This window comes from Mobula hypostoma, chromosome 11 (assembly GCF_963921235.1).
Source record: "Mobula hypostoma chromosome 11, sMobHyp1.1, whole genome shotgun sequence".
In the NCBI taxonomy this organism is placed as follows: Eukaryota; Metazoa; Chordata; class Chondrichthyes; order Myliobatiformes; family Myliobatidae; genus Mobula; species Mobula hypostoma.
Window position 1 is genome coordinate 54,650,327 of NC_086107.1, and position 14,121 is coordinate 54,664,447.

At 38.9% G+C, this 14,121-nt stretch overlaps 1 protein-coding gene across 3 annotated transcripts in view; it reads left to right on the top strand.

The window, feature by feature from the left end:
• Positions 1-278: 278 nt before the first annotated feature.
• gtf2h1 (general transcription factor IIH, polypeptide 1) overlaps positions 279-14,121 on the top strand; it is an 83,371-nt gene continuing 69,528 nt past the window's right edge. Inside the window, exons 1-3 of one of the 3 annotated variants that reach the window (XM_063062102.1) lie at positions 279-437; positions 6,397-6,498; positions 8,797-8,852. The gene's annotated coding sequence lies outside the window, so the exon portion shown is untranslated. The remainder of the gene's footprint in view (positions 438-6,396; positions 6,499-8,796; positions 8,853-14,121) is intronic. The other 2 variants (XM_063062100.1, XM_063062101.1) reach the window with 2 other exon arrangements.

The following is a 14,121-nucleotide window of genomic DNA, read 5'->3' on the forward strand; positions in this document are numbered from 1 at the left end:
TGATGTTGTTTGATCACCAATTTCCGTGTCTTTCGGATTTCGGTGTTGTTTTTCACTGTAGATCTGGTGTCTTTTTAAATTATTCATTATTTTACATGAAGACATTCTCTGCTTAACGATTAAGAAGCAGCTAAGTAAACAGCGCCATACTGCAGCACCAAATCGCAAATCGAGTACCAGGCGTGAGGTTCAACCTCAGAAGCGCAAGCCGCGCTCTGCTCTGAGTGAATCGGTCATGCTGCTTTGACCCTCATGCGTCACTGCCGGTCACGTGTACACAGCGGCTACCGCCGCTAGGAACTTATGTGCGCGGCCCAATTGTGTGGGTGTGCAGTTCCGGGGGGTCCGGAGAGGCGCAAAGGTGATGTGCATGGTGGGTGTTAGAGAAGTTGGAGTCGAGTTTGGAACCAAAGCTTGAAGGAAAGAAGCCTTAGCAGGTATCTAAGAATAGAACGAGGGACACATACGGGGATGGTTGATCTTGTGAAGAGTGTACGTGCAGTAGTGTGCCAGTGCTTTCGGTACACACTCCATCCAGCAGTATGTCAGGGTGGAATGTACATTCAGGAGCGTGTCACTATATGTGGGATAGATTATATACACACACAATCTCATTCCAGTATGTCCAAGATGGTGTCTGCACTTAATAGTGACTATACCCGGATTGTAGGTATCTAAACTATATACAGAAAATGCTGGAAACACGAAGCATCTGTGAAAGGGAAACAGGGCTAACGTTTCGGGGCGAGGACTGTTCTTTGATGTGAAATATTGCATGTTTTCTCTGCGTCCATTCATTTTTCTAGTATTTTCTATTTTGTATAAAACTTCTCGCATCTGCTCTATCTCATTGTGTGCACTTGATTGCTTCCAAATATTGGTATATATAAAAGAATGATAGTATTCTTGGGTTAGTGTATCATAGAGAGTGGATCAAATGATGGCAGGATGTTTGGAGAGTATAAAAATCAAGCAATAATGCAAACTAAAGAAATAGGAGGCACATTTGTTTGCTAGTTTACCAAGAAAACGTGTAAGTGTACCAATATTCAAAGGGTAGCAGTTGCATGGTATGCCATGTATTAGTGAAATTTTAATGACATTTTCTCTGACGATGTAGAGAAGCAAAGTGTTTTAAATGTTAGAAATCTGAAATAGAAATGTAGGAATGTTCTCATGAGATGGCAAAAGAAAAGGAGTTAACATACTGGCAGAAACAGGAAAAGTTGACAAAGCAGATTTTAAAGTGCAGTTGAAAGGTGAGTTGAACTTATTGGGAATGCCTGTAATAGGATGAAAAGTAGGACTAAGAAAATGACAAAAGGGATGATAATGAAGAGTGAAATAGGGATTTAAAAATATGAAAATTCTGATCTGGAATGGCTGTAAAAGGGTGACGCAAAATAATTGTCTGAAATTGCTAGACTAAAAATCAATGTTCTGAAATTGTAGCCTCTGGCTTCAACATCAAGTACCTATCATTTAGCTGCAATATTGTTCCCCAGGTTTCATTGGCACATGAGTATCTTGAAGGTATAATGGGAGAAGGAGTGAAAGGGAGAATGTGTTCAGTCACATTTGTGGACTGGCAAAGGCCGTGTTCATTTTCTTCAGTACTTACAATATGAGTGGAGAATGTAGCATGTTAATTAGAAGAACCTTGTGTCTCATGCTTTCCAAGTGAAAGATTGATTTGAGCCCTGAACATTGGGAAGGGAGAAGATAAAGCACAGTATGGTTTGCGGCTGCTCAGTAAGTGAATATGGAAACATAAACCATTGAATCCTCAAGGTTCATGGCATGGATGAGGGGATCTCTTCAGAACACTGGTAGGGGAGAAGAAGGGAAGATTATCTTTTGAGAGAAGCGGTTTGTCAAATTCGTCTTATCTAGCTTTATATGGCATGCCCATTTCTCGTTACTATCATCGAGAACAGGAGCCTAAAAACATCCACACTGACTGGTATCCACACTAACTGCCTTTGAGACTACACGTTGACTGGTATGAAAAATATTAAACCAAGTAATTGGGAGGAAAAGAGAGGAAGCCAGCTAGCAAAAAATTAGGAAAGATTGAGCCTAGGAATATACTAGAACTTTAGAGTAAGTTTGGAGTCATTTTCTATTTTGAAGGTGAAAGTGTTTGCAGAATAGATGTGAGGAGCATAACTCCTGAATGAATTAATAATTCAAGGATCTTGCTTACCATCTAAGATGAGTTAACTCATTAATGATCTTGAGGAACGTAGGTAGCAGCTGAAGAGAATGATTTTAGATGTTGATTAGGAGGATGAATCAATATCCTTTAAAATAAAAAATAAACTTGGTAACAGGCAAATTTATTAATACATAAAATCTGCTGTTCTTTTCTGGACATACCCATTTAGAGCCCTGTTGGCTATAAATGTTGGTGGGAGGGCTAGAAATTGTGTTTGAGTGGCACTTAATCCTTGCTATCAAAAGTAGAAAGTGATAGATTCATAGGGATTTAGAATTTGGCTAGATGAAGCTGGGAAATTATTTAAACATGAAGTGAGAATTTTTAAGTTTGCAGTTCTGACAGTCACTAAGCCAGGGGAATAAGGTGGTTTAGGATATGGAAATCAATGGTTCCTACTGAGCTAGAAATTAAGGGTTCAGACGGAGTTATGTCTGAAGATAGATGGAAGGTTGGGCAGAGCAACACTAGAGTCATTATGTCAGGAGGTAAACCATAGATGAGAATTTCAGTAAAAGATGTGAAGTAAACAGTTTTAGAGCTGAACTCTGGATTCTTTTAATGAAACCAATAGCTGTGACAGTCTTGATTGTCAAAGCTTTTAATAGTTGAAGACTCTTAGGGTTTAATCGATGGGATTGTAATGAATATTTCTGATTGCAAAGTCATATTTTAAAAGGGGAAATAAGGTAAGAAATTAGAGATTTCAAACTTTTGTGTCTATTTTCCAGTGATTCACAATAATAACCATATACATAGTGGAACTTTCAGTGACAAGACATGGGCATTGAAAAAGAGTTGTCAGTGGAATTATGTTAAGGTGAAGATAGAACACTGAGAATAAAAACAAAAAAAAAATGAAAGATATTAATGATATACAAGCTCAAAGTAACATAACCATAAGAAATGAAAGCAGAAATAGACTATTTGACCCAATATGCTTGCTTCCCCATTCAACAGAGTCTCTGATCTTTTTTTCTTGGCATACAATTCTTGCACTGAGGAAAACGAGGCTAACCTTTCCATCCTTCCCTTTATTGCCTTCACTGTATATATCGTTCATCGTGAAGATTCAGTACCCTCTGGATGAAGAAAGCAGACATGAATGACAAAGGTCTGTCTGAAAACAATGCAGTTTAGGTGGAACAAAACTGAAAAGTGATACCTCAATGAGTAAGAGGATAGCTGAAGGGTAGTAAAGAAACAACACGTTGAGGACTTGCAGCAGCAGCAGCAGCAGGACTGGACTACATGGAGTGGAGGAACACCAGGTAAAGTAGGCGGGCAGTGAATGAAGGAGAAACAATTCCAGCAAAAGAGCAAATCTGTATTATGGTGAAAGCAAAGCAAATCTGAGTAGAGACGATCGACAGGTTCTGTTTTTACAGACGCACGTGAGTTGACTTTTGTCCAGAAGTCAGAACAGACTCAAAGATCACTCAGCGTGTTAATCGCATGCTGGTGTCGGGGTTAGCATATTGCTTTACAGCACCAGTGGCCTGTGCTCAGTGCCCGCTGCTGTCTTTAAGGAGTTTGTATGTTCTCCCCATGACCACGTGGTTTTCCTCCTGATGCTCTAGGCTTCTCCCACATCCTAGTAACGTATGGGTTAATAGGCTAATTGGTCACGTAGCTATTATTTTGCGGTGCAGGCCTGAGATTAATTTTCTTGTGGGCATACTTAATAAATCCATAATAGAATAATAACCATAATGGAATCGACGAAAGACGACATCAACTTGGGTGTTCAGCCAGTGAGCGAAAAGCAGCAATCTGTGCAAACACCAAGAGAAAGAAATAATACAAAATGAATAACCAATAAATATCAAGAACATGAGACAGTCCCTGAAAGTGAGCCTACAGGTTGTGGGAACATTTCTGTGATGGGGTCAGTGAAGTTATCCCCTCTAATTCAAGAGCCTGATGGTTGAGGGGTAATAAATGTTTCTGAACCTGGTGTTATGAGTCCTGAGGCTTCTGTACCTTCCTGACAGCAGCAGCGAGAGGAGAGCATGGCCTGGGTAGTGGGGGTACCTGATGATGGATGCTGCTTTCCTATGGCAGTGCTTCATGTAGATGTCCTCAGTGGTGGGGAAGGCTTTCCTCATGATGGACTGGGCCGTATCCACTAGTTTTTGTCGGATTTTCCGTTCAAGGACATTGGTGTTTCAGTACCAGGGTATGATGCAGCCAATTAATATGTTCTCCACGACACATCTACAAAAGTTTGTTAAAGTTTTAGATGTCATGCTGAATCTACACAAACTTCTAAGGAGGTAGAGGTGCTACCGTGCTTTCTTCATATTTGCACATAAATGCTGGACCCAGGACAGGTTTCGTGAAATAATTACACCGAGGAACTTAACATTGCTAATCCTCCAATGATGACCGGCTCATGGACCTCTGGTGTCCTCCTCCTGAAGTCAATAACCAGCACCTTGGTTTTCCTGGCATTGATTAGGAGGTTGTTGTTATGGCACCACTTAGCCAGACTTTCAGTCTCCCTCCTATATGCTGTGTCATCACCACCTTTGATTCGGCCTACGACAGCAAATTTGAACGCGGCATTGGAGCTGTGCTTAGCCACACAGTCAAAAGTGTAAAGCAAGTAAAGCAGGCACTAAGAACATAGCCTTGTGATGCTCCTGAACTGGTGGAGATTGTGGTGAAGATGCTGTTGCCAATCCGAACTGACCGAGGCCTGCAAGTGAGGAAATTGAGGATCCAATTGCACAAGGAGGTATTGAGACCAAGTTCTTGAAGCTTATTGATGAGCTTTGAGGGGATGATGGCATTGAATGCTGAGCTGTAGCTGATAGAACATGTTGATGTATGGGTCTTTGCTGTCCAGATGTTCCAGGGTCGAGTGAAGAGTAAATGAAATTACGTCCTGTGGACCTGTTGCTCCAGTAAGCAAATTGGAGCTTCTCAGGCAAGAAATGATGTGTTTCATCACCAATTTCTTAAAAGTATTTCATTGCTGTGGATGTAAGTGGTACGGGACGATAGTCATTACTACGTTCTTCTTAGGGACCGGTATAATTAAAGGCTGCTTGAAGTGGGTGGGGTACATCAAACTGCCAAAGTGGGAGATTAAATATCTAAAATAAAATGCAACCATATACTTATAATGAAGGACATCAAAATCACTAATAATAAGAAAGAACAATTGCTAAGAGTCGAGGGACAGAATACTACTGTCCATTTCATAAAAGGGGAATTTGTACAAATGCCATACTTTTGAATTTTATAATATTGGTAGATCTCGTTATATGTAGGGACGTCCATAAATCAGGCTTTTGTAACCTGGGCTAGCTTGCATTTATCTGAAAGGGTAGTCATCTTTTTGATTACTTGAGAGTGGAGGGGTTGGACCAATTAATATAGTTAAGAAAATAGAGTAACTGTCAGAGCATTTAGGGAAATCAAGCCAGAATGATATTATTTTTATTTTACAAATCCAAAAATAGTCTTCTGAACTTCCAGAGACTGAAAGGTGATCAAATCCATCTTCTCAATCTGATATGAATTTGGATAGGGCAGGTGTTACTGGTGGGAGTTCAGTCTAGATGGTGTTTGAATAGTGGAATTATGAAGGTAGATATTTTTTCTAAAGTTATTGTGGTTTTCACGTAGTCTTTTTTTCTCCTGCTGTAAGCTTCCATTCAAAGTGAATCCTCCATGTGTTAACTTTAGCTGTGATTTTTGACGTAATGTACGAGGGCATCACAGTTAGTCAGAGCCAGAAGTATGTTTGTGTTCAGGGTCAATCTGTTGGCTTGTTTTCACTTTGTATGCAATAATTTCCATGATGTTGCAAGTGAACTCTCCCCATCCCACCCGGCAGACGCACAGGTATGTACGCTCAAATGCAAATAGCGCAGAAGAGGGGCCATTTGACTCTTCGTGTTTGCTTTGCTCTTGAATATAATCATGTCTGATCCTCTATCATATTACCATGTTTTTACTTTTTCATTTACTTTTACTTTTTACTTCCACCTCCATCTTACAATATCCTTGAAGTCATTTGTGTCTCTAATTCTCCTTTTTAAATATATTCACTGACAGTCTCCATGGTCTTCTAAAGTAAAAAAATTCCACACCTCTCCCAGGTGAAGAAATTCCTCTACTTCTTTATCCTAAGTGTCTCACCCATATCTTGTGTTCCCCGATTCTAGATCCCCCAGGCAAGAGAAACATCCTCCCTGCACCCAGCCATTTTCATCCTGAGAGATTTTTGAATGTTTCAATGAGATCACTTCTCATTCTTCTAAACTCTGGTGAATATAAGCTAAGTTCACTTCATTGTTCTCCATATGACATCTTGGCATTCCAACAATCAGTCTGCTAAGCCTTCTTGTATTTGGACAAGTATATTTTACTTTGGGTAAGGGAGTCCAGAATGGTGTGCAATATTGAAAATGTGGTCTCATTAAAAATAATCATTGTGTGACATCCTTGTTCTCGTTTTCAAATCCTCTGATTTTGAAGGCCAAAATATCAGTCTGCTTAAGTACTTGATAGACCTGTGTGTTTACTTTGAATGATAGGTGTGCAAGAACTCCCACATATATTAGCATTTTCTAATTTGCCACCATTCAAATAATAATATCTTTGTTTTCAAATAAATTGTATAATTTCACATTTATCTGTGCTATTCTACATGTATTTACCTATTCACTCAAGATACGAAGAAAATTACTGCACTACTTATCACCTTGAAGATTGTTGTCTTGTAAATCAAGGCACACCCAAAATAAATCCAAATCAGAAGTATTCTAGCTTTCTAACTAAAAATTTCCTTTTCACTGTTCCTGTGGAGCAGGAGTGATGATGGTTTGCAAGAAAGTGATTAGGTGTTCTTGTGATATTTGAGAACAAAATCTGATTAAGTTGTGTTTCTGATTTTTATGTTGAAAGTGTTTTCAAAACTTATTTTTGCTCCTTTCCCTTGTAAATGCATCTTCACTCATAGACCGGATTAGAAAATTTCAAATTATTTGGATAGGCTTGTCCTTTAAAGCAACACTTACAAAATGCTGGAGGAAATAACAGGTCAGACAGCATCCATGGAAATGATGTTTCAGGCCGAGGTCTTTTGGGATTGGAAAGGAAGGGGAAAGATGTCAGAATGGCTGCTGAGTTCCTCCAGCATCTTGTGTGTTTTGCTTTGAATTTCCAGCATCTGCAGAATTTCTTATGTTTATGATTGACTTATCCTTCAAGCAGCTTACTAAATGCCTTCTGCAAATTAATCTGCTATTTATTTTATTTATTAGCCACTTCGAAGAATAATTTTATGACTATATATAGATCCTGGTTGTTTATTCATTAACACAGACTCAAATTATGGATTATTAATTTTTTACCAACTTATGATCAGCTGATTAAGCCTTGTCTCACATTGAACAGTTATTACATTAGCTATATTTCATTTCTCAAGATGTTCCTGTCAAGTTGCAGACCATACTGACCATATACATAGCTTTTTCACTTGGTATAAATCCTGGCAATCTCTACCCAACAGTGTTAATGTGACTATGTTTATCAGAAACACTGCGACAGAAAGAGGTTTATTCCTTTCCCTAATCATCAGAAAGAGGTTTATCACTTTCCCTAATTATCTATCATAAGATGGATAAAAAATACTATTCCTACCAATGATGTCCAAATCACAAAATGTGAATTTTCTAAGAAAAATTATGGTTAGAACTGGTGATATGCCTTTTGTTTTTAAATTTCGCTTATTAATCTGAGGAGCGAGCCATCGGGATCCAGTGACATTGTTTGTGATATTTACAAATACAGGTTCATTAGCTTTTTCACTTAATCTATACTTGCAGCACACTGTACTCTGAACTCTACTTTCACACATAAGTGAAAAAGAAGTGCAAATATTTATTATTTGATTTCATATCTCTAGTTGCCATGGATTCTCTTCTTTCCAAATCAGGCTTACCCCTTATGTCACAGTTCTTTTATGTTTAATTAATGTGCAAAAGTCAATAATTATTTTTATTCTTATCTGTATTTTCCTAGATTCACCAGTCTCCTTATTCCACAATCTTCTTTCAGATTTTCATTAACTGTTGTCTTAATTCATTGTTCTTCAAGAAATTCTTATCTTTTTGTAATCATCTTGTTTTGAAGACTGCTCCCTGTTGACCCATTTCTCTGTTTGCTCATGTCTCTGCAGGTGAGGCATTGAAATGGCTCTTACGGAAGGGTGAAATAATTTCTGTAATGACAAAATTGGTATTCTGATGGATGGAGCTGCTTTATTGCTGGAGATGCAATTTGTGAACTTGGAACTGTGGACTAGCAAAATGAAGAGTTGGAAGTCTGTCAACACTGAATTTACATTGATATTAATCTTTAATACAATAAATGTTCCAAGGTGTTTCATTGAGCATAATGAAACAAAATTTGACAATATTCCATATGAAATAACTAAAATCCAACATTCTATTATTCTTTATCTTGCTGCTTTACTGACTTTCAGATCTGGTATTTCTATTTATGTTGGCCTAAGGAGAAGTGTGTAAAACTTAACAAGGATATTTTCCCCCTCTCCTCAGCCGCCTCCTCTCTGCTTCTACCATCATTGCTCATGCTGAAAGTTAAAGGTTGGCTGGTAAGTGCAAATTATTTGCATTTTTCAGAAAATTTATTCAGTGGAACCTTTTATACATCCATGTTTTCCAGAAATGGTACCAAGATGGCAGACTTCTACTTAATTTGTCCTTTTAGTCTCAGATCTGGGAGTGTATTGTGGCCAATTAAGCTATCTCTATGTTGCACTTGGTTCTGGTAGTTCCACATGCTCCATTGCACTGCTTTGGTCTCAAGCAGGAAATCAATAAAATCATGAAATATAAATGTGCTTGAACAGGAAGTGGTTTTAGGGGAGCGAAAGAAAACATAATTCTGTACTTTGTAACCTTTAGTGAATCAGTCGATATGATCAAGCAATGAATCTCAATTTCAGAGCAGGGAAATGGGAGAGTATGTTTGCAGCTATGTTGAATAATAAGAGAATTAGAGTAATGACCAGAGTGAAGGAATGAGGAAACTTAGAACTGTGCAAATACATTGCAGGTTATGTAAAAGAGGGATCACTTATCTCAGGGATGATGATGGTAAATATGTTGCTTAAACAATGTTTGTACTGATTCATTCGACTATTTTAATTTGAGTTCTTTTACAATTTAAAGCTACATATTTTACCCAATTTGTGAAAAATGGGAATTATTTCATGGCATATTGAGAAGTACACCATTTAACCTGATTGCATGACCAGTTCAAATCCCATGCAGCTGTGTAATTTAAATAGTGCTGATAATTTGGACTTAAAAATATCGTTCCTAATTTCAGAATCAGATTTATTATCTGACCTATGTTGTGAAATTTGTTCTTTGTGGCAGCATTGCAGTGCAAGACAAAAAATTACTCTAAGTTATTTACTTGGAGGAATAGCGGGGTTCAGAAACTGTTCTGAGATTTGATTTCATAGTTTGCATCAGTGTGTTAGGCCCTGGATAGCTCCTCAGAGCCATTGACTCCCAGGAACTTGAAGCTGCTTACCCTTTCTGCTGCTGACCCCTCAATGAGAACTGTTGTGTTCTCTTGACTTCCCCTTCCTGAAGTTCACAGTCAATTCCTTGGTTTTGCTGGTAATTTAAGTGTGAGTTTATTGTTGTGACAGGCTGATCTGTCTCATTCCTGTATGTCTCCTCATTGCATCTGAGATTCTGCCAACAGCAGTAATGTTAGTGGCAAATTTATAGATGGATTTTGATATGTGCCTTGCCACACAGTCGTGTGTAGAGAGAGTAGAGCAGCTGGCTAAGCACACATTCTTGAAGTGTACGTGTGTTGACTGTTGGTGAGGAGGAGGTGTTATTACTAATCTGCACTGACCATGAGGAAGTAGAGGGTCCAGTTGCAGAGGGAGGTACAGAGGCCCAGGTTTTGCAGCTTGTTGATTAGTACTGAGGGGGTGATAGTGTTTAATGCTGAGCTGTAATCGATAAACATAGCTTGACACGTGCATTGCTACTTTCCAGGTTTTCCAAGGTCGAGTGGAGAGCCAGTGAGATTTCATCTGCTGTAGAATTGTTGTGCTGGTAGGCAAATTGCAGCAGTTCTAGGTCTTTGTTCATACGGGAGTTTATTCTGGCCAAGACCAACCTCTCAAAGCACCTCATCACAGCAGATGTGAGTGCTATGGGGTGATAGTGAGGCAACTCGCCCTGCTTTTCTTGGGCACCAATATGATTGATGCCCTTTGGCACAGTACTATACCAGATACATTATCAGGTCCTGATGCCTTGTGATGGTTGACCTTGAAGGATGTTCTGACTTCAGTTTCAGAGAAAGAGATCAAAGGGTCACTTGATGCTGTGGAGGTTAACATGGGTATAGATTTATTCTCCCTTTCAAAATTTGCATAAAAGGTGTTGAGCTCATCAGGGAGTGATGTAATAGATTGCAATTTATGCTGTTCCATTTTGCATTGTAGGAAGTAAAGGCATGCAAGCTCTGCCAAAGCTGTTGTCTCCTATTGTATGTCTAGCTTCATGCAGAACTGCCTTTTCACTCGTATAATAGCCTTCCATATGTCATATATAGATGTCTTATAAGGTTCTGGATTGATTGCTGGTCTTGAACACCACAGATCTTGGTATACTGCAAACTTCCTGATTCATCAGGTTGTCACTAAAAGCTTAGCTGGTTCACCAATGCCCTTCGGGGAGAAAGTGAACCATCTTTATTTATACTGGCACTGTAATTGGCTCCATAAATGAAGTGGAAATAGGGAAAGAATAAAACCAGATGGGCCATGACACTGCAAAATTGCTCTTTGTCTAGTCAATCTTGCAAAATTCCCTTATCAAACATGTATTGTGCTCTCGGAAGCCCAGTGAGTCCCGTTTTGGCATTAGACTGTGAAGTTTCATGGCACAGGTAATGAAACTCATTCTGATTACTATTAGCTGTCCACCAGCAACTGGTGAATCATTGCTACTCCATGTTAAGCAACATGCTAATAATTCTCGGGGCATAAACAGTACCCTAGGTAAGATTGGCATCACCAATATTTACCGAGATATCTAATTCCTAAAATAATATCTACCATATTGCGCCTAGAGCAGGTAGTTTATAAGCCAAAACAAAGTATGAACTGTGGAACTGGTGAGGATAGGAGTGTGGGGAGAGTCTGTGGCAAGTGACACAACACGGCCTTTCCACCTGTAAGACTCAAGTCAGAGGTGTGATGAAGTTTTCTCAGTAGAACTCGAAGCTTGATGCCATCCAAGACAAAGCAGATTGCTTGATTGGTACCACTCATCTACACCCTAAGAACTCCTTCCATCAGTGCATGTGGTTTGGGTATTGTACCACCTACAAAATTCATAGCTCACAAAACTTAACATGGGCAATCCTTCTATGTTAAGGAGAGGAAGGTGCCTGTGTATCATTCCTTTAACTTGAGATAGCTATTTGTAGCAAAATAAGCCTTGGTCCAAATTCAAGTCGATCAGATACCATAAGACATAGGAGCAGAATTAGACCATTAAGCCCATTGAATCTGTTCTCCCATTCCATCATGACTGATCTATTATCCTTCTCAACCCCATTCTCCTGTCTTTTCCCTGTAACCTTTGATACTCATACTGATCAAGAACCCATGAACCTCCTCTTTAGATATACCCAAAGCCTTGGCCTCCACAGCCATCTGTAGCAATAAATCTACAGACACACCACCCTCTGGTTAAAGAAGTTCCTCCTCATCTCTGTTCTAAAGGGATGTCCTTCTACTCTGAGACTGTGTTCCCACTACAGAAACATCCTCTCCATGTCCCGTTTATCTAGACCTTTCAATATTCGATAGGTCTCAGTGAGTTCCCCTACCCGCGCCCCCCCCCAAATGCCAGCAAGTAGAGGCTCAGAGTTGTCAAATGCTCCTATATTTCATCCCAATCATTCTTGTGAACCTTCGCTGGATCCTCTCCAATACCAACACATCTGTCCTTTCGATAAGGGGTCCGGAACGGCTCTGAATACTCCCAGGTGCAGTCTGACCAATGACCACAGAGATGAGATTCTATTGCACAAACTTAACATGTGCATACTGATACAGTAAAAATGCACAGTTCAATAACACACAAAATGCTGGAGAAACTCAGCAGGTCAGGCAGCATCTATGGAAATGACGGGGGGTGGTGGGCGGTTGGAATGCGCGATCATCCGGTTTGGTAGATAAAACAAAGTTTCTTTTTATTAACTGATGTGTGAGTAAAAGGTGTTGGTGTTTGGTAAGGCATGAAAATTTGAAAGTTAACCTTCAAATTCAGGAGGCAATTATGAAAAGATGGCATCCTTTCATCCTCTTTCAACAGAGCAGAAATGCCTTGCTCAATTGTAAGATCGCATATGGAATGTTGTGTACCCCCTGACGTACTATACAAAGCATAGAATATATTGGATGAACTTGCAATAAAATTCAGTTTGAACCTCTAGTTACCTCGGTGAAGTAGCAAGATATTCAAAGACTCCTCCCACTTGTATATGCTCTCTTCTGCCCTGTCAGACGGAATATATAAAAGCCAGATATTGCGTAACTCCACCCTTAAGGCCAGCTTTTATTCGGCTGTTGTAGGAACACTAAGTAGACCTTTTGTATAATAAAATGGACTCTGGCCTTGCGATCTATCTTATCATGACCTTGCACCTTATTGTCTACTGCACTGCACTTTCTCTGTAGTGGTAACAGCATATTCTGCATTCTGTTATTATTTTTCCCTTGCACTACATTGATGTCCTGATGTGGTGAAATGATTTGTATGTATAGCATGCAAAACAAAGATTTTTTTTACACTACCTTGATATAGGTGACAATAATAAATACATTTTTCAAATGGAGAAAGCTTAATAATAGAGGAGGAAATGATAGTTGATGTGGAAAATAGCAAAAAGCTCTAATGGAAAAGCATTTAATGGCAAAATTGATTTAAATTAGTATTTTTGAAGGGGAAAAATATAGTTCCAAAAAATCATATTAAAGTGGTATAACACTCAGTATATACAGTTTCAGTGAGCAGGAAAATTGTACAACTTATTAAAAAAAAATGTGTTCCTGGAATAGCATTTCTTGATCCACGAAAGCAACTTCAACAACATGAAGAAAGCATTGGAAATCGACATAAAGCTAATCTGCAAAGTTGCTTATGAATTATCAAAACCTAACCCTAACCCTAATGCCTGTTAATAATATGTGCAAAGTGTACTATTAAACTCAGAGCTTGAAATGGAATTTTCAGTGTGCATAAGGTCTGTGAACTGGCATTTTCTTTCAGCTGAAAGATGTGCCAAAAATACTCTGCGTGCCTGTCAAAACGAATGATGGTATTTTCCTCTATGGCATGACAAGTGACAGGTTTGTAATGAAGTTTAGGACTGGCATCACTTCAAAGACAACTGACAGGAGTGGACTTGTTTAATCAGTCTCACAGATAAAATCTTTCCTTGCTTTGGAATGGCAAAAATTGTGATTTCAATAGGGAGGATAAATTCTGTACATTGGGAAGACTGCACGTCTCAGGCACTATTTGCAAATCAAGTTTGCAAGGTTAGGAGCAACTTTGATTGTCCACATGAATCATGTTACCTGCACTGTCAATTTCATGAAATTGATTTACCTCTATCATTTACAAATTTGTTTTGAAAAAAAATTGATGCTGAATACTTTGTCATTTATCAGGTACAAATGGTTCCACTGAACAAATGTGAAGTCGTGAAGTTTGTGGTTCTGCTGCTGAAATTGATAACTTTTCTGATCATGATTTCTAGAATTCTGGAGAAAGCTTACTGGCTCTGAGATCTTGTTTTCTTAACTGATC